Consider the following 18739-nt stretch of genomic DNA (forward strand, 5'->3'; position numbering starts at 1 on the left):
GGGTGGCTCAGTCGGTTAAGCGTCCGACTTCAGCTCAGGTCACGATCTCGCGGTTCATGAGTTCGAGCCCCGCGTCGGGCTCTGGGCTGATAGCTCGGAGCCTGGAGCCTGCTTCCGATTCTGTGTCTCCCTCTCTCTCTGCCCCTCCCCCGTTCATGCTCTGTCTCTCCCTGTCTCAAAAATAAATAAAAAACATTAAAAAAAAATAAAGGCAACTATGAAGTTTGGATGGACTCCAAAGCTCTCCATGGAATCAGCTGAAGATTTTCTTCAGACTGCATCACAACCCAACTTTTCTTTTCCCTCTGCCCATTCATCCTTACTTCAGTCCCTCACAGGCATGGTTCCCATGAGCACCACTCAATAAAACTGCACACAATCTCCACCTCAAAATCTGTTCAGGGAAGCTAACCTCAGAAACATGTTGCCGGATTCCATTGAGAAACTCTCTAAACCTGGTGCCTGAATATAAACATCTATACATCTTTCCATAAGTTCTTGCTCTTATGCTGATACTTAGAATATCTTCAGTCATTTACATATGCCAAACATTTCATAATATATCATTAAAAGAGATCATTCACACACCATGAATATAATGTTTTGGGTTCATACTTGTGTGTAAAAGTTAATAAATGACAAAGTAAACTTCTTGCAAAAAATGTATTTGCTCATGTCAACCACAAGGTGTATATTAGAAACTATGTCTATTTCAAATACTAGTAAACAATATTAAACAACCCCAAGATATTTCATGTACCTTTGTAAAAATTCAAAGATAACTGGGTACAATATAGTCCATCATGAATTACTTTGTGCTATAAGACTCCACCTTTCTGTAGTTGATGGATTTATTCTTTCTTTCTAGGATGTTTCAACGAACTCACCTGATCAAATCATGATGGTCATGAGTATCTTACAGTTTTATGTCCTTTATACTCTAAAGGTCAATGCTCATCTTCCTACATTCCTTAATGGAATGACTTATATTTTATCCAACACAAAACATAATCATCCCAGACATTTGACTTTCTCTCATTTTCCATATCCCATCAATCATCGATTATCTCAATCTGCCTATTTAATGTGTCTCAAATCTTTTTATCTTTCTCCATCTCTATTGCCGTAACATGAATTCAGATCTTTATTCTTTGAGCACTTTTATACTAACATCAGTCCTCTCTGTGAGCTTTACAAACAGCCAATGACAGCATCCCTGGACATCCTCCCTACATCTGCCACTCACACCCATTATTTTACTTTTTTGATTCTGCAGTGGTATCAGGATAGTATTTCTAAATTACAAATCTCAGTGGTGAACTCTCCTACTTAAAAGTCTCTATTGTATTGGGGCGCCTGGGTGGCTCAGTCGGTTCAGCGTCTGACTTTGGCTCAGGTCATGATTTCACAGCCTATGGGTTGGAGCCCCTCGTCAGGCTCTGTGCTGACAGCTCAGAGCCCGGAGCCTGCTTCAGATTCTGTGTGTGTGTCTCTCTCTCCATTCCTCCCCTACTTGCACTGTGTCTGTCTTTCTCTCTCAAAATAAATAAACATTAAAACATATTTTTTTAAGTCTTTATTGTATTTATGCTGGGGTAAATTTCTTTATCATGGAATAAATGATCTGGCCTCTCTCTACCTCATAACCTCTTCTTCTATCTGTCTTCTATGTACTCTTACTGTTTAAGTTAACCTTAATACTTAGAACTTTTCTAAGTGGTCTGTGCTCCTTTGTACTCCCACATATTTCTCTTCCTGTTTATCACATCCTATACTCCTGGAAATTTTTTATGCACCCATTTTGACTCAATCCAAGTATCATTTCCTAAGTGTACTCTTCCCTAAGTCACATTTTCTCTGTAAACCTGCAATAGTTGGTTTTCTTTGTTGCCATGTTGCCCTATACTCTGTACTAATTGCAATGATTTCCAACCATATATTTATTTATCTTCCTTTTTATTGAACTGAAACACAGGGGTCTTATCTTGAATTACTTGTATCTCAGAGTCCAGCATAGTTTCAGCATATTGGTGATACCCGAAAGCTATGACTTGGATTGAAATGAAGTCAACAGGATTATTATTATTAACAATAGCCCAATAGCCATAGGGGCAATTTCTCTTTTCTAAACTTCATAATTAAAAAATGAGTTTCATCCTTAGCATGCCCCTTTTGAGGCCCCTTGAAGCAGACAAGGAGATAGTCATAGATGAGAGTCCCAAGTTTTGCTCACTAGGCTGATGTTTTTATTATTTATTGTTTTTATTCAACAGGTTGGTCCTGTTTGAACTCTCTGAGGCAGAGGTGGAGCTCTGAACGCTGTAGAAATCAATAGTCATCCAGAGTCTACAATGTTAGAGAAGATGTTAACCCTACTGCTAAGCAATTGTTGTTTATTTGTGTGTCTGTTTGTTGTCTCCCATGAAACCTCAATATCTACTCTCATTATTCCTTCAATCTCTTGGGAGAAGGTTCATTATGGAGATCCATGTTTCAATTAGGAAAATATTTGGAGTTTTTTTCCCTATACACTAACCTCAAGTTAATGGCCTGAATATTGTTAAATTGGTTGAATACAATAATTCACATAAAAGATAAAGTTAATATGGTATTTCAGAGAAATACATAATGTATGATTAGAATAAAGCTTCATCTTTGAATATTGAAGTACACTAATACAAAGGTTTTTCAATTTATGCATTCTTTTTTATACTGCAATGAAAACTATTTCCTCTTTTATATTCATCACTTTTCACATAAGCACAAGTGGATCATATAGATGCAAAGCAAAGATTAGAAGTATTTAGAAATAAAAAGAACCAGAATGAATAAGGATGTTTCACAGCAACCAGAGTCTTTAAAGAATCTTCAGGGGCACCTGGGTGGCTGAGTCGGTTAAGTGCTGGCTTTGGCTCAGGTCATGATCTTGCAGTTTGTGGGTTTGGGCCCTGAGTCGGGCTCTGTGCTGACGGCTCAGAGCCTGGAACCTGCTTTGGGTTTTGTCTCCCTCTCTCTCCGCCCCTTCCCAGCTCATGCTCTGTCTCTCTCTCTCTCTCTCTCCTCTCTCTCAAAAGTAAATAAAACATTTAAAAAAAATGGCTAGTGCAAATCGAAATGTGCTATAGTGCAAAATTAAAAAAAAAACAATCTTCAAATTAGACAACAATGGAAGCACACACACACACACACACACACACACACACAAGAAGAAATTAGCTTTCCACCTTTTAAGTGGGAAGAATTGGTTTGACAGGAAACTAAGATACAGTATTCTTCCACTTTAATGTGTTTATCAAATATTCCCTACATCTTTTATGCATAAAAGTTTTCTCTTCTGAAAGATTAAAAGTCACAGAAGTTGACCATGGAATGGTGGTTACCAGAGTCTGGGGGTAGGGAGTGGGAGAAATGGGGAGATGTTGGTCAAGGGATGCAACGTTTTAATTATGCAAGATGAGTAAATTCTGGAGATCTAATTACAACAATGTAACTATAGTTAATGATATTGTACTTCATACTTGAAATTTGCTAAGAGGGTACATTTTAAGTCTTAAGTGTTCTCACTATACAAAAAAAAAAAAAAGAAAGAAAGAGGACTAAGGAGAAAGGAAGGAAGGAAGAAAGAAAGAAAAAAAGAAAGAAAAGAAAAAGAAAAAAGAAAGTAAAAAAGAAAGAGAAAGAAAGAAGGAAAGAAAAGAAAAAAGAAAAGACAAAGACAAAGAAACAAAAGTAAGAAAGAGAGAGAGAGAAGGAAATAAAGAAAGATAGAAAGAAAGAAAATAGTAACTATGTGAGACAATGGTTATGTTAATTTGCCTGTTGTGGTTATTATTTCACAGGATATATGCATGTCAAATCATCCAGTTGTGCAGCTTAAATATATACAATTTTTAATTGTCAATTACGTCTCAGTAAATCTGGGGAGAAAAAGAAAGGTAAACAAAGCAAAGTAAACCTGTTACTAATCTTGGAAAAGCAATTCAAGTCATGTGACCAAAAGTAGGCATGCCTCTAGATTTTATCTTTTGCTGTATTTTCTTCCCCAGTCACTCTTCTCCTTTGCTGAGAAACTTTGTAGATTTGCCAATACTATCCATGTTAATCTTCCTCAGCCCCAACCTCCATCTGAGCATTAGCATCAAATACTAACTCTCTGCCTGACATCTGCTCTTTAAATCCCACCATCAATGTTCAATATAATCTATTTTAAAGAAAATGGTAATAATCAGGCTCAACAAATCTGAACTAGTGTTAAATAACTTTTAAATTAATTTAATTTTCATATTCAAAATACCTGGAAGTGACAGACTTTCTTTCACCAAGCTTGCATCAGACTCTTCTGAGCCCTCTTCTCAACTGGGCATAAACCTTGGCTTATAAGAACTGCAAACTCTCAGCACAAATGATTTCATTGGCCCCAAAACACTAAAGACTTGAACAAACACTAGCATGATTTCCAGGAGCTCAAGGCTGTGTGTCCCCGGAATGACCCAGATCCTGCCTGGGAAAGCTCAAGGCTGCCAAAAGAACATACTGTTTGTTCCAACCCAAACTGCAAAGTATACCCTGAGCAAAACCAGCCTTACAGTTCTCAAAAATCAGCCTCCTCCCAGCCTTGTAATTTTCCACTCCCTTGACTGCCCAAGAACCCACTCTTCGGTCCTCTCTGATTTCTCATTTTCCCCTTAAAACTTCCAGTCATCTCACCCTGGATTGAAGTTGAGCTCAATTTATGCTGAAGTTTCTCTCCCCTGCTGCAGTAGCCTGAATAAAATCTGTCTTGTCATCTTTAACAAATGTGTGGCTCTGTTTCTCCTTGACAGGGTAGTTGCCCCGGAGCTAACTGACAAGGCAGTAGGTCAGGGATCCACTTTCCTTCTATTTTGTGCCTCCACTGTGCATGGCTTCCAGTCCCAAAACCCTTCAAAGTACAAGATGCTGCTATAATTACAGCTATCATGGGTGCATCCAGACCAACTGGAAGGAGGAGAGCAAGGAAGAAAAAGCAAGCCCATTAAAGACAATTCTTGGCAGCTGCTTGTACTACCTCTGCTGATATAGTCACGCTTAGTTACCGAGAGGATGGAGATGTGTAGACTGTTCTAGACAACCTTGGGGGGTGCAAAAGCTAGGGATAGATTGTTATTGAAAAAAAGAAGAGAACCAATAATGGCACACAGCTAGCATGTTCCACCACCCACTTCCAAAACCACTTCTCTGTAAACATTTCTGTTAATGATACCTTTTAGTGGTCAGAGTCAAAAATTGGCACCTCCTTCCTCTTTAGCCTGGAGATAAAACTGAAGCCACGTTTTCACTCTAATGCAATAAGGTATTTAATTACATGATCTCTAAGATCCCTTTCAGATATCCCTTGGGATGTGGTATCATTTGTCAAGAACTATCAAATCCTTTCAATGGTGTATCTTCTATTGAACATGGGATTGAAAATGACGTCCTGCAGACCAGTAAGGAGCTCCCAATATTTATTTACTGAAATGCAGTTGAACGAGTCCTAAACCAGAATTATTAAGGCTATGATTATCGCCTGCCAATCAGGGAGGTAGGGGATGAAACTGGCATAATAACACCAAACCTCAGAAAAATGCCGGAGTGTGAGTGTGGGTTTAGTATGTGGAGATGAGTTCACTCAGAGCAGACAGTTCAGCACCTGGAAATAGATTTTCTAAAACTGGACCATTCTCTTAATGTTGAAACAGATGTTACTGTCAGAAAGTGTTACTTCTCGTTTTTCACTCCTATGTGGAAGTTGAGAAACTTAACAGAAGACTAAGGGGGGGGGGAAGGGAAAGAAAATACACATATATATACACATAGTTACAAACAGAGAGGGAGACAAACCATAAAAGACTTAAATACAGAGAACAAATTGAGGGTGGAAGGGAATGGGGGCGGGGAGAAAATGGGTGATGGGCACTGAGGAGGGCACTTGCTGGAATGAGCACTGGGTATTTTATGTAAGTAATGAATCACGGAAATCTATTCCCAAAGTCAAGAGCACACTGCATACACTGTATGTTAGCTAACTTGACAATAAATTATTAAAAAAAGAATATATTACTTCTAATATAATAATATAATTTTGATTTAACGACTTCATTATATTTTATTTTGTTAATTTTTTCTTTTTTTTTCTTTTTGTTAATGGTTATTTTTGACAGAGAGGCAGAGTACAAGCGGGGGAGGGGCAGAGAGGGTGGGGGGGAGACAAAGAATCTGAAGCAGGCTCCAGGCTCCAAGCTGTCCGCACAGAGCCCAATGCGGAGCTCAAACCCATGAACCGTGAGATCATTACCTAAGCCAAAGATGGACGCTTAACCGACTGAACCACCCAGACAGCCTGATTATGTTTTATTTTGAATTAGTGCCTGAATATTTATGAATGATGATTTTTTTTCCTTTTTAAAAAACATGATATACTTTGGGTATAAAAGGAAATGGATTACTTCTTTCTCTATATGTCAGAAAAATTTTATATAATACGAGAATGATCTGTTTATTGCTGTTTATTGTTTTTTGCTGTAGAATTTGCTCTGAAAGTCTCAGAATCCAGATTTCTATAGCAATATTTAAAAGTAAATTTTTTGAGAGAGAGAGAGAGAGAGAGAGCAAGGGAGAGGGGCAAGGAAGAGAGAGAGAGAGGGACAGAGGGAGAGAGAGAGAGACACAGAGAGAGAGAGAGAGAGAGAGAGAGAGAATCTTAAGCAGGCTCCACACTCAGTGAGGACCCTGATGCCGGGCTTGATTCCAAAACCCTGGGACCATAACCTGAGCTGAAATCAAAAGTTGGAGGGTCAATCAACTGAACTACTGTCTATGGCAATATTTTTAAAGCAATATTTTAATGTCCTACTTTATAACTTGATAACATTTTTAAATTTTTTTAAATGTTTATTTTATTTTTGAGAGAGAGAGAGACAGTGCACAAGCAGGGGAGGAGCAGAGAGAGAGGGAGACCCAGAATCTGAAGCAGGCTCCAGGCTCTGAGCTGTCAGCACAGAGCCAGACATGGGGCTTGAACTCATGAACCGTGAGATCATGACCTGAGCTGAAGTCGGACGCTCAACTGACTGAGTCATCCAGGCACCCAAACTTGATAACATTTTGAATCACCTCTTGAGTCTATTTTGATCTAAGAGCCTAGAGAATCATCCATTCATGAAGGTTTTTAAGTATAATATTATATTTTCAATAACCTACAATTTTACTTCATTTCTCATGTGTAATATTGTATGTCTATGACTTTTTATTTTTCCCTTCTCAGTATTGCCAAATTTTGTATGTAGTTTACAGTACCAGAGAATCTTATTTTAGATATATCTAGTTCAACTTCACTTGTCTTAATAATAAATTTATTATTTATATTTTTACCTGTATGAATTACTTTTGTCTCACTTTAGGTTTATTTGTAATGTCCTTTTTTATGACCTCTTGAACTAAATTTTTAATTCATTTACTTTAACATTTTTATTTAATAATAAAAAAGTCAAGCTATGCTTTTGCCTCAGAGTACAACATTGACCATATGCGTAAGTTTCATTATTTCAAAGATTTCAATTTCAAGATTTCATTATTATAAAGTTATTGTTATTTTTCTACCTAGTTTCTAATTTCACTTGATTTCCTTTTTGACCTAAGAGTTAAGCCAGAAAAAATAGAAATTTTCTAACAAAACCTTCCTAAATAAAGCTATTTTTTCCTCATCTTAGATTTCCTCCCCTCATTCCTTAGATACGTCTTCTCAAATGTTATTGAGATTGCCTGTTTTTTTTTTTTTTTTTTCCTGTAAGTTTCTTGGGGCAAGTATCTTAAAAGTTTTATCACTGTTTTTCATAGAATTAAATCTATATATTATATGATTTGAAATGGATTTTGTCTAAGATTTTACAGGTTACACTTCAAAGATTTTAGTGTAAATCATAGAGCTAAGGCAAAATTTGGTAATGTCTAAAGATTTTATTATAATAGACATTCTAGTAAGCCCATCAATTGTTGAAAAGGACTTGAACCTGGATGCAGTTTGTAGAAGAAAAGTTTATGAGGTACGTTTTTAGTGTAACAGATGTCTTAAAATCTGCTCTTTTAAACCACAGGTGATTGTAATTCTTTCTGTTCCTAATAGAATCATAAATTTCTCTCAATGTGTCAGCCTATCTTATTTAGAAAAAAATATCTGGAAATTGTGCTGTGAATGTAAGAGGTGAGGTCCGTAGAGCATGGTATACAAGGAGATATCAAAACACAGAAATAATTAAAATGCTTAGCTCAGAAAATAAACACAGACCCTTGCAGTGTGGGAGAGCAGAGAAGAGAGGTGAGGGAAGTCAGCTGAAAAGGAAAGAGAGAAGGGACAAGCAATATAAATAGAGAAAGAGATGTGTGGTCTAGAATTCACAGACACAGGAAAACAAAACTGGAGGTGACCCTAGGAACTTGTACTTTTTGTTTTTTGTTTTTTGGGTTTTTTTGTTTTTTTTTTTTTTTTTTTTGTCTATGGACACTGGCTCTGTTTATTTAACGCTAAGTATATTTTTAATTACTTTAAAAGTCAGATAAACATTAATTCAGCTAGCAAACAATGAGTAGCACCTATCAGGTAGGTATCAAGAGGTTTCTTTTTTTTTAATCATCAATTTATTCCACATTCACTGCCATAGTTGTTGCCCTGCCCTCACACAGCTCACAGTGTAAAGAGAAGATAAAAGTAAATACTCAAACTGATTGTGATAAGTACTATTAAGTAACATACTTGGGTTTTTAGAGACAGAGGACAGGTGAAATAATTTAGATAATTACATAACGCTTCTCTAAAGGGATAACTTTTTTTTTTTTTTTTTTAATTTACCTCCAAGTTAGTTAGCATATAGTGCAACCACGATTTCAGGAGTAGATTCCTTAGTGCCCCTTACCCATTTAGGCCATCCACCCTCCCGCAACCCTTCCAGTAACCCTCAGTTTGTTCTCCATATTTATGAGTCTCTTCTGTTTTGTCCCCCTCCCTCTTTTTCTATGATTTTTGTTTCCCTTCCCTTATGTTCATCTGTTTTGTCTCTTAAAGTCCTCATATGACTGAAGTCGTATGATATTTGTCTTTCTCTGACTGACTAATTTCACTTAGAATAATACCCTCCAGTTCCATCCGCATAGTTGCAAATGGCAAGATTTCATTTTTTTTGATCACTGAGCAATACTCCATTGTATATATACATATATATACCACATCTTCTTTGTCTATTCATCCATCAATGGCCATTTGGGCTCTTTCCATACTTTGGCTATCGTTGATAGTGCTGCTGTAAACACTGGGGTGCATGTGTCCCTTCAAAACAGCACACCTGTATCCCTTGGATAAATACCTAGTAGTGCTGTTGCTGAGTCAGAGGATAGTTCTACTTTTAATTTTTTGATGAGTCTCCATACGGTTTTCCAGAGTGACTGCACCAGTTTGATTCCCACCAGCAGTGCAAAAGAGATCCTCTTTCTCCGCATGCATTTCTAAGACTTCATGCATCTCTTGGCAAGAGCGTTGGCTTTCTAATCAAACTTAGCACAGGGAATTCACATAGATTTTAAATAAATGTCATGCACTCTCGCTGACATGACAATCATTTTTAAGGTTCTGCATTGTCAATATCTTGCCTGGCTTGACATGGGTCCACATCAATAAAAGTTTGGAGGGGAATGAAGGAGACAAACAAGTTCATGCCAATACATACTATACTTCTCACAGCCATGTAAAGTTGAGATTGCCCCCTCACTAACAACTCCACAACTGACCCGTGCTTCCAACTCCTGACTACCACCTCCCATCAATGGGCCAAGATAAGCTAAGAATGGGAATTTAAGATTGTTCTGTATACTTCATTCCTGCATACCTTGGGTAAAACTTTCCTTTCCATGTGCTGAATGTAGATAGCCTGCTTTTGTTTTTCAGTATCCAGTCTCATCAACAACATATTTTGTAAGAAATCTGCCGAGTTCCTGACTCATGAGGGTCAACCTTTCATATTCTACCATGTTGATAAAGTTTGTTTCCCTTTTGAATATTTCTTTAGTCATTAGAGAGAAAGACTTTGAATGTACAGTCTAAATCACTGTTTGAAAAAGAAAGTTATTTTTTTCTAAGAAGGGATGAAATTTAGCCAGACTTGCTCTTGGTCACTCACACATGATCCTTCTCACATTCCTCTTTTTCTTTCCAATACACCATCATGTGACTCATTCAAGGCTTGCAGCCTCATTTTCAGAGTTTGTCAGTAGACCCCTCACCTGGTTTTCTGAGCACTAGGCTCTCATTCTTGAATCTTGTCACAAACATACGCTCTTTCAATGCTTTTCAAATTTTGTCTCCTGTTCAAACACCACTGATACCTTCCATGAGATCACAGCCTTGGTACTTGGTAACTCTTGTGCCTTAGTTGCAAATGGAAATAACAATGCTAAGGAGACCTAAAACCTAAGGGTTAATCTAGGTAACAGTGCAGTGTTTACATGGAATTATAATCCCAGATGAAGGAGCTCTGCAGAAATCCAGTCACTAGGCCATGGTCCCAAGACTAGGGTAAAAAAGCAGTGCAGTGATTGAGGCAGAAGCTATAATAAATTGTGTCTAGCTATCATAAAATCTGACTCCATTTTTTAAATGTTTGACTACTAACATCTTTAAAGCCTGACAGCTTCCTCTTCTCTTTGTGCACACATCTGGGCAATCTAAGAAAGCCCTGGTGCTCTGTCCTTTGACATTTGTGAACGTTTCAAACTATGAAAGCCCTCTCCAGTATGGAAACTTTCAGTCCAACCCCTGAACCACCAAAAAACCCCAAGCAGTCTCCCTTCCTTTCTGTTGAAAACCATCTTCGGCCGATTTTTGAAGGGCTGTCCGCTCTCTCCACAGAGCCTCACCATGTAATTACTTACATAAGTCTCTTTATACTTTTTTTGGTGTGGATGTGATATATCAGCCTTGACATTTGGACCTTTTTTGGGGTGGGGGGTCCATCCTGTTCCCATAGCATAGCCACAGCATTAATTTTAAAAAGGTAATATTCTTGGCCACAGCAGAGAGTAAAGCAGCAATGGCAATGCTCGCAGAGGCAATGCTCACACATTGATTCATGCCTTCATTTAGTTAATCATATACTGAACACCAACAGTGCAGGCAAGCAAGCATCATTACATAGGAGGTTTAGAAATACTAGTAGGTCTGTACAGAGCTAAGGAAGGCTCTGGAATTAGACTAGCTGGTCTTGTTTCCTAAATCTATCATTTTTTTTTTCCTGGCAATAATAAATGTTTCACAAATATAACTTAGTCATATTGGGCGTGCTATCAGCTATTTTCTTTTTTAATTCTTACTAGACCTCGATGAGGAAAGAATCATTTTTCCCGTTTTTGCAGACAGATTCAAAGAACTCAGGAAGGAACCCAGCTTCCACAGGACAAGGGTTCCCTTGGTGGTAGTGGGACAGCAGTAAACACAAGCACAAGACTGCAAGGATGTGGAAAGAGATAAGAGTCTGCTTAGACAGCTGAATAAAAGGCTTATGTATTGGATGGATGCATGTCCGTGTCTTCCTCTTTCCCTGAAAGGGAAAATTCAAAGCCAAAGTACAGAATGCATTAGAATATAAAATTCTAATAGCTGTACTTTTCTTCGATCTCATCTTTCATCAGTCCAGAGAGCCATCTCTACTTAAATAATGGAAATAGCACTTACCTATGCTGGTTAATGGGGGTGTTGGTTTATAGCTTTCATTTCTTACAAATATAAACGCTGCTTTTCTTATATCCCTGTATCTGAGGTTTGACCCTTAGAATTTTCTGAATTCTTTATACACAAAGACTTTGGACCAATTTTCATACAAGATGCTTTTTGCATTCACACCTGCCTTAGCGCCAGTGTCCTCCCCCCAGCCCCAGTCCGAGTCTTAAAACACCCTTTCTTCAAAACTTTCAGTTTGTGGAAAATGTCATTTGAGACTTATTATTAAAGGTGGATTTTAGCTATCCATGCCACACATCAGGAAAAACTAAATTTTTTCTCTAATTGAAATTGCTCTAAGATGTCTAATTAAAATAGTTACCACCTTGACCACTCTTAAAGAATCATCTGTATTAGTGTATAAAGAAGTAAGCTTATTTCATTTTCTTTAGTGCAAATGTGAGCTCCTTAGCAAGTGTCTGCAGAGCTTTGTCCTTTATAGTTTCCAGTTTTCATATGTATTATTCGGTGATGCTTAAGAATCACTTTGTGTGTGTGTGTGTGTGTGTGTGTGTGTGTGTGTGTGTGTCTGTTTGTCTCTGCAATGTGCCTTTTTGGGCCACTGCTCAATGGCTCCTCCTATTGAAGCCCATGTCATTCCACACATGCTTGTTCCCTCGCATGAGACACCCCTCATTTTCCCTCGAGGACTTCATCACCTGTCTCCCACCCTTTCTTTCTGGCCTCTCAGTGTCCCTCATGGGGATTTCAAGCTTTAAGCTGATGTCCCTTCTGACTTCCCAGCAATCCCACTAGTTCACATCTGTGCAGAGGCACGTCTTCACCAGAAGTTTCCTACATCTAAGCTTTCATAAACTAAAGTTTTGTTCTCGGACCAACTCCCGGGGCTTACTGTTCAGTTATCAATACACTAATTTATTTATTTATCCAACAAAAATGACTTCCTCCCATGTCCTACTGGCCCTGGATACAGTTGATGGCACTGAATCTACCACTCCTATTCATTATTTCTTCTATTCCTGCCCCATCCCTAAGCTGCAAAATTTCCCAAGACAATTTAATTATACAATGTAACACTAAAAACATCTATTTGGTGAAAATTATTTATGCCTCTCTCGTTTTGATTTCGTAGAGTCCAAGACCAAGATCCTTAAGGGAAAAATCTAAAAAAAAAAAGCACCCTTTATTAGCGTACAAGAATACTTGAGAATGTTAACATTTTGGTGACATTTTTAGAGAGACATTAAAAAAATATTTTATGGTATTTTATAAATATGTTCCAAAAGCCCACATGCAACATGTAAATTAACTGGGGACATAATTATGGTAACATAATTTCTAGCATCAAGGGAGAAGGAAGGTGTAATTTATTACCTACCGTATAATAGGAAAAATGGAAATTTGGTCACAATAAGTTCATCTAGTTGGGGGTCCTGAATCCTAACTATACATTAAAATTACCTAAAGAACATTTTTAAAATGCCAATGCCTGGGGCGCCTGGGTGGCGCAGTCGGTTAAGCGTCTGACTTCAGCCAGGTCACGATCTCGCGGTCCGTGAGTTCGAGCCCCGCGTCGGGCTCTGGGCTGATGGCTCAGAGCCTGGAGCCTGTTTCCGATTCTGTGTCTCCCTCTCTCTCTGCCCCTCCCCCGTTCATGCTCTGTCTCTCTCTGTCCCAAAAATAAATAAACGTTGGAAAAATAAATAAACAAATAAAATGCCAATGCCTGGACAACAGATCAATTAAAACAAGATGTCTATAATGGGGCTTAGTCATCAGTATTTGTTTTAATTTGCCCAGGCGATAATAAGATAATAAGACTTATCCAGGGTTGTGAAATACTAATCTACTTACAAGGTTAAGTGTTACCTAACTCTGACGGTAGATCTTTCTGAAAACCACTGGAAGTCACAGGAGTGTTAAGGGTTCACATTTTTACTTGCCACTTCCTGAGATTTAATTTTACCCAGATGGCTTCCTAATTAGTTTGTTTTACTTTAGGTTGGTTGAAAAATCTCACTCATTCAAAATGAACCCAAAATGTACTGTGCATTTTAATCACTGTGGTGATTTTAGCTTAAACATAGCTTTTTATAATACAGCTTGGAGAACATACAGAACTTCTTGTTAATGTTGAATAACTTGGTGGAAATTAAAGCATTGGTTACCAAGTGCAGCTATTCATGCAAAATTGTGTTTTTTATTGGTTATTAGCGAACGTATTCAGAGATGGCTGTAACTATTTTGCTTTCAAAGAAACATTTTCGCTTGAGCATGTTGCTTTTTTTACATTCATTTTAAGTTAAAATTTACTTATTGCAGAGGGCTTGGAATGGGTGATATGCTTTGCAGATTAAAAGTTAATTAGTGATTTGATCCATATGTACAATCCCATCTGCTTACAAACAAGATGGATGAAGAGCTTGGGAGTGACTGTTGCAAAGGAGGTTCTCTCGTTACAGCGAGATGATCCATTTTGTGAAACATAATAGGGGTATGGTTCTGGAAGAGTCACCACTAGATCACGTTACACCATAGCCATTGCCAATTGCCACCTCCACCCTTCCACCGACTAAGGAACAAAATGGGAGTAACACGGGAGCATGGCGCAGAGTGATGTAACAGACTGCATTAAATACACACAGTACCATTGCATGGCCTTGGAACCATATAGCAGAGTTTCTCAGCAATCATTGACAGCAGCAGCAAATGCATGCCCTTTAAAGCTGGTAATTTAATAGAAGTGGTGAAACTGGGGGTGTGCCTGTTGTTCTTAAAGGTCAAATGAGTTGGAAAATAAATGCTGAGCCTTTTATACAGTAAAATAGATTTTTATGGTGGAAGCAAAGAAACAAGAACTGCATAAAATATACAGAATCATACAAGTGGAGTTCTAGCAGACCTTGAAACTCCCTGGCTGCCCTGTGTGCAGCAATCACTGACAAGTGATTAAGATGTGGAGAAATGATTTTTCATAAAATAAGGAAAAAATACATCTTGAGGTTTTGGGGAGGGTTGCAAGTGTCTAACACACCTGGACTGTAAAAGACCAAGAAATCAACCTCAAGCACTGCACAAATCAAGGAACTCAGTTGAATATGCTCTTTAGACACGTGAAAAATTGACGAGAAAGGGAGTTGTATAGTACCCAAAGTCGTAGCATTCGTGAGTTGCAGAGCCGGAACTAACACCCAAGTCAACTAACTCCTAGCCTAGGCATCCTCAGGATGTCTTTCAAATTTTGGATCAACGAATCCATCATTCATTTAATCTTGCTACCGTAGCATGCAAATCTGACTAATGGAAAAAACGTCAAAATCTTAGTTTAAAAACGAAACATTTTGAGATTTTAACTTACCTGAAATATGTGCAAAAATTCAGGCGCCAACAGGGCAAGAGTCACCCAACTTATCCACTGAAGTAGTTGCACGAATGGGGTTGGAACAGATAATACAAAATTTGCCTTCTGTCTTCTTATTCTCTGGTCTGTGCCAAAGTATCCAGTTCAAATTCATCTGATGTTTTCTAATAATTTGCTAGAATGTAATATTTCTCTCATAGAAACCGTTCAATACTCATATTTGTTTACTATGATTTATTTGACAGTGGAGGATTTTTATCCACTTAAAAACCAAATGCTCATCTGGAAAATGGAAAAATAACACATAACTGGGTTCAAGATAGTAGCTATAGAGAAAGTAGTTTATGTTACATAAATTACCACCAGTCAAAGAATGTTATTGTTATAATGATGAGTAATCGTATGCAGCTCTAGAAGAAATTATAAGTGGCCATGATAACTTTAGAATTGAAAAAATATATATCTTCATACTATTACATTAAAATACAAAGTATCTACTTGAGTGACTTAGGTTGTCTTTTCTTAAAACTGTATCTATCATCCTCTAACACTGGACTTAAGAGAAACCTCAGAAATCATGTATTTCCAGGGGTTTCTTCTAAGTGATTAGAAAAATACTTTCTTTCTATTAAAGGTAAAAGTCCAGTACAGGGATGCCTGGGTGGCTCAGTTAGTTAAGTGTCCAACTTCAGCTCAGGTCCTGATCTCATGGTTCGTGGATTCAAGTCCCACATCTGGCTCCGTGCTGACAGCTCAGAGCCTGGAGCCTGCTTCCGATTCTGTGTCCCCTTTGCTACTCACGCTCTGTCTCTGTCTCTCTCTGCCTCTCAAAAATGAATAAACATTTAAAAATGTTTAATTAAAAAAAAAGTCCACTACATAAACTGCTTTGAATTACTTTGGTTGAGACAGCTTTTCAGTAGTTCCCTCTTTGTCCACACTCAATAATATCTCAGTCAATTCTAAAACTCTCTTAATCCTCCTCAAGGTTGAGAGTGAAAAATACTGACCCAGCCCACTCTCTTCCTTTATAGGTGAGGACACTCATGCCAATGTTCTCAAAGATGGTGAATTAGTGTTAGAACAGAAAGAGAATACCAGTGTGCAGTAAAAGATTAACTTTGCCCAAAGGGAGATGTGATCTTTGCCTGTGACTTCTAGGAGGTAATCTCTAAGCCCTTGGAACATCACCTGCCCAACAAGAGTCATTTTGTTTGCCTGGGAGCTCTGGACATATACATTGCCAATGTTAATAATACGATTTATGGTGAGGGCCCCAGGGACAGTTAACAGCTCAACCTCCAAAGGGGCTGGAGACTAAGGTCAACTATGCAAGTGGTCATTCATATGTACATGACGAAGGCCCAGAAATAACTCTGGGCAGCAAAGCTGGAATGACCTTCTTGTGTTGGCAATACTCCATGTGTATTTTCCTGCGTTGTCGCTGGAGAAATAGGTGCTGTCTCCCCAACTTCATATGGATTGAGAGCTCACACCCGATAACCCTGGATGCTGCTTTGTGTTCCTTTCCTTTGGTTGGTTTTAGCCCATATCTTTTTTGTGTCAGAAACTATAACTCATGAGTATAGTGGCTTTTCTGAGTTTTGTGGATCCTTCTTGCAAAATCTTGAACCTGAGAGTGGTCTCAGGAACTCTTGAACATTGTAGGCTATTACTATCTTGGCTTCCTTGGTCCATTACTCTTTTTTTTATACACCGCCACCCAATCCATTTTCAATTTAGCCCAATGGAGGACAGCCATTATTATAGCAAGGCTCTATGTGCTGTCCTCTTCATTAGTGGCAAGGGGTAGAGTGGTGGTAAACTTAGGAATAAGATCTAAAATGTATTCTGCATGTCTTATTTAAAAATATTATATAGATCAGGGATCATAAATATAAACTAAGAATTAAACTTTCAGGTTTTTCTAATAAGTCTTACATAAATAACTAAAAATAAACTTGGTTTATTTTTTTAAATGGGCATTTATTTGGGGAGAGAGAGAGAAAGAGAAAGCAGGGGAGGGGCAGTGAGAGAGCAAGAGAGAGAATCCAAGCAGGTTCCAGGCTGTCAGTGTACCATGTAGGGCCCTGGGTGGGGCTTGATCTCACAAACTGTGAGATCATGATCTGAGCTGATATCGAGAGTCAGGCGCTTACCCAAATGAGCCACCCAGTGCCTAAATAACTAAGGATCTTTAAAATACATTTCATTTTACTAAATATTTTCACGTATTTATTTCATTTATTTACCTCAGAGCTCAGTATGGTAGCAAATTATTATTACAGACATTGTAACATAAGACCTATAATTTCAAATGCTGTTCCTACCAGCAGGAAAGCCTCCTACCCTGCTATTTCCCCCATTAGCAGCCTAGCTATCCCCTCCCACCCATACCCCCACCTACCACCCACCCTCATCCTCAATGGTTCCTCAGCAACCTAATAGGCTTTGCCCCCTGCCAATCCATCAAATTATTCAAACGAGCCAATCACATCCTCCCATAAAAACATGGGGCATCCCATCCTTGCGTTACTGCAAAGCCCGTTTCCCGTAGTCTCTTCTGGTTCAGGCTTCAGTGGGCCCCTCCCACGGGCTATGAATATATGTGACTAATAAACTGTTGCCAATCTCATTCGTCCAGTGTCAGCATCATATATTTGAATTCCTTATACTATTTACGGCACAAGATTCCTCCACCAGTGGGGTGAGTAGGAAGCAGTCAGAATACCATTATACCGACCAATGAAACCCATCTTTGATGGCATGCTTATGTAAAACAAGGCTTTCTAATCTACCCAGTGCTTTAATTGTAAACATTTCTCCACCTCCTGAGTCCAGATTGATATTTCACCTGTGTAGCATCCCAGGTGGAATGATTATGGAAGCTCCATGCTAAAAAGAATAAATAAGGAGAAACTGTTCCAGGACCACTCCAAGGTTGAAGACTCACATTAGAACCATAGCTTCAGTTTCCTCCTTTCTTCCAGGCCAGAAGATTGCAGGAACTTCCTTGGCAACAGTGATAGCAACAGGCTCAGAAAATAGATTAATTTTATTCAGTGCCAGTGTTTTATGGAGCCGGGTCGGAAACAGTTCCGTGTCGGTCATTCAGCTTGTTTCCATCTCATGGCCACAGTTTGTACCCGAGAGCATCTCCTTGTAGCTACAACGGTGCTCAAGACGAGGACAATGAGTAGACAAGCCCATGTGCCTGGTGTAGCCTCAAGACAGGCAGAGGGCTGATATCTGTTAAGATTTATAGGACACTAATTTCTAAGGTTTCAATACAGTGTACTGTGAACCCAATGTATCTGTTTGGGGAAGTACTTTTACACAGTCTCTTTCCAAGTGATGAAGATACCTCGTGAGCACTGGGCAGCTTCCTTTTAAAAGTAAGAAGAAAGAGACAAAATTCAGGGCTCTTCTGAGAATTGCACGGTGCTAAAAATAGACTGGAGTTTTCCATTAAGGCAGCTCAGAGATCATATTTACTTCTGTCTGTTAATAACTTTGCATCCTTGGGCAAGTTACTTTACTCTCTTAATTTCATCATCTGAAAATTGAGAACAATTATCTTGGAAACAAATTTAACAAGTTTAATATATATAATATCTTTACTATGCTTAGATTTT

The 18739-nt window shown here is 38.4% G+C and overlaps 1 long non-coding RNA gene across 1 annotated transcript; it reads right to left on the reverse strand.

The window, feature by feature from the left end:
* Positions 1-15098: 15098 nt before the first annotated feature.
* LOC123577501 lies at positions 15099-18495 on the reverse strand. The gene is made up of 2 exons (XR_006701882.1): positions 18441-18495; positions 15099-15386 (listed from the first exon to the last, which is right to left on the reverse strand). It is a non-coding gene; the product is annotated as an uncharacterized LOC123577501 (long non-coding RNA).
* Positions 18496-18739: the final 244 nt, after the last annotated feature.

The sequence above is a fragment of the Leopardus geoffroyi genome, chromosome D2 (assembly GCF_018350155.1).
Source record: "Leopardus geoffroyi isolate Oge1 chromosome D2, O.geoffroyi_Oge1_pat1.0, whole genome shotgun sequence".
In the NCBI taxonomy this organism is placed as follows: domain Eukaryota; kingdom Metazoa; phylum Chordata; class Mammalia; order Carnivora; family Felidae; genus Leopardus; species Leopardus geoffroyi.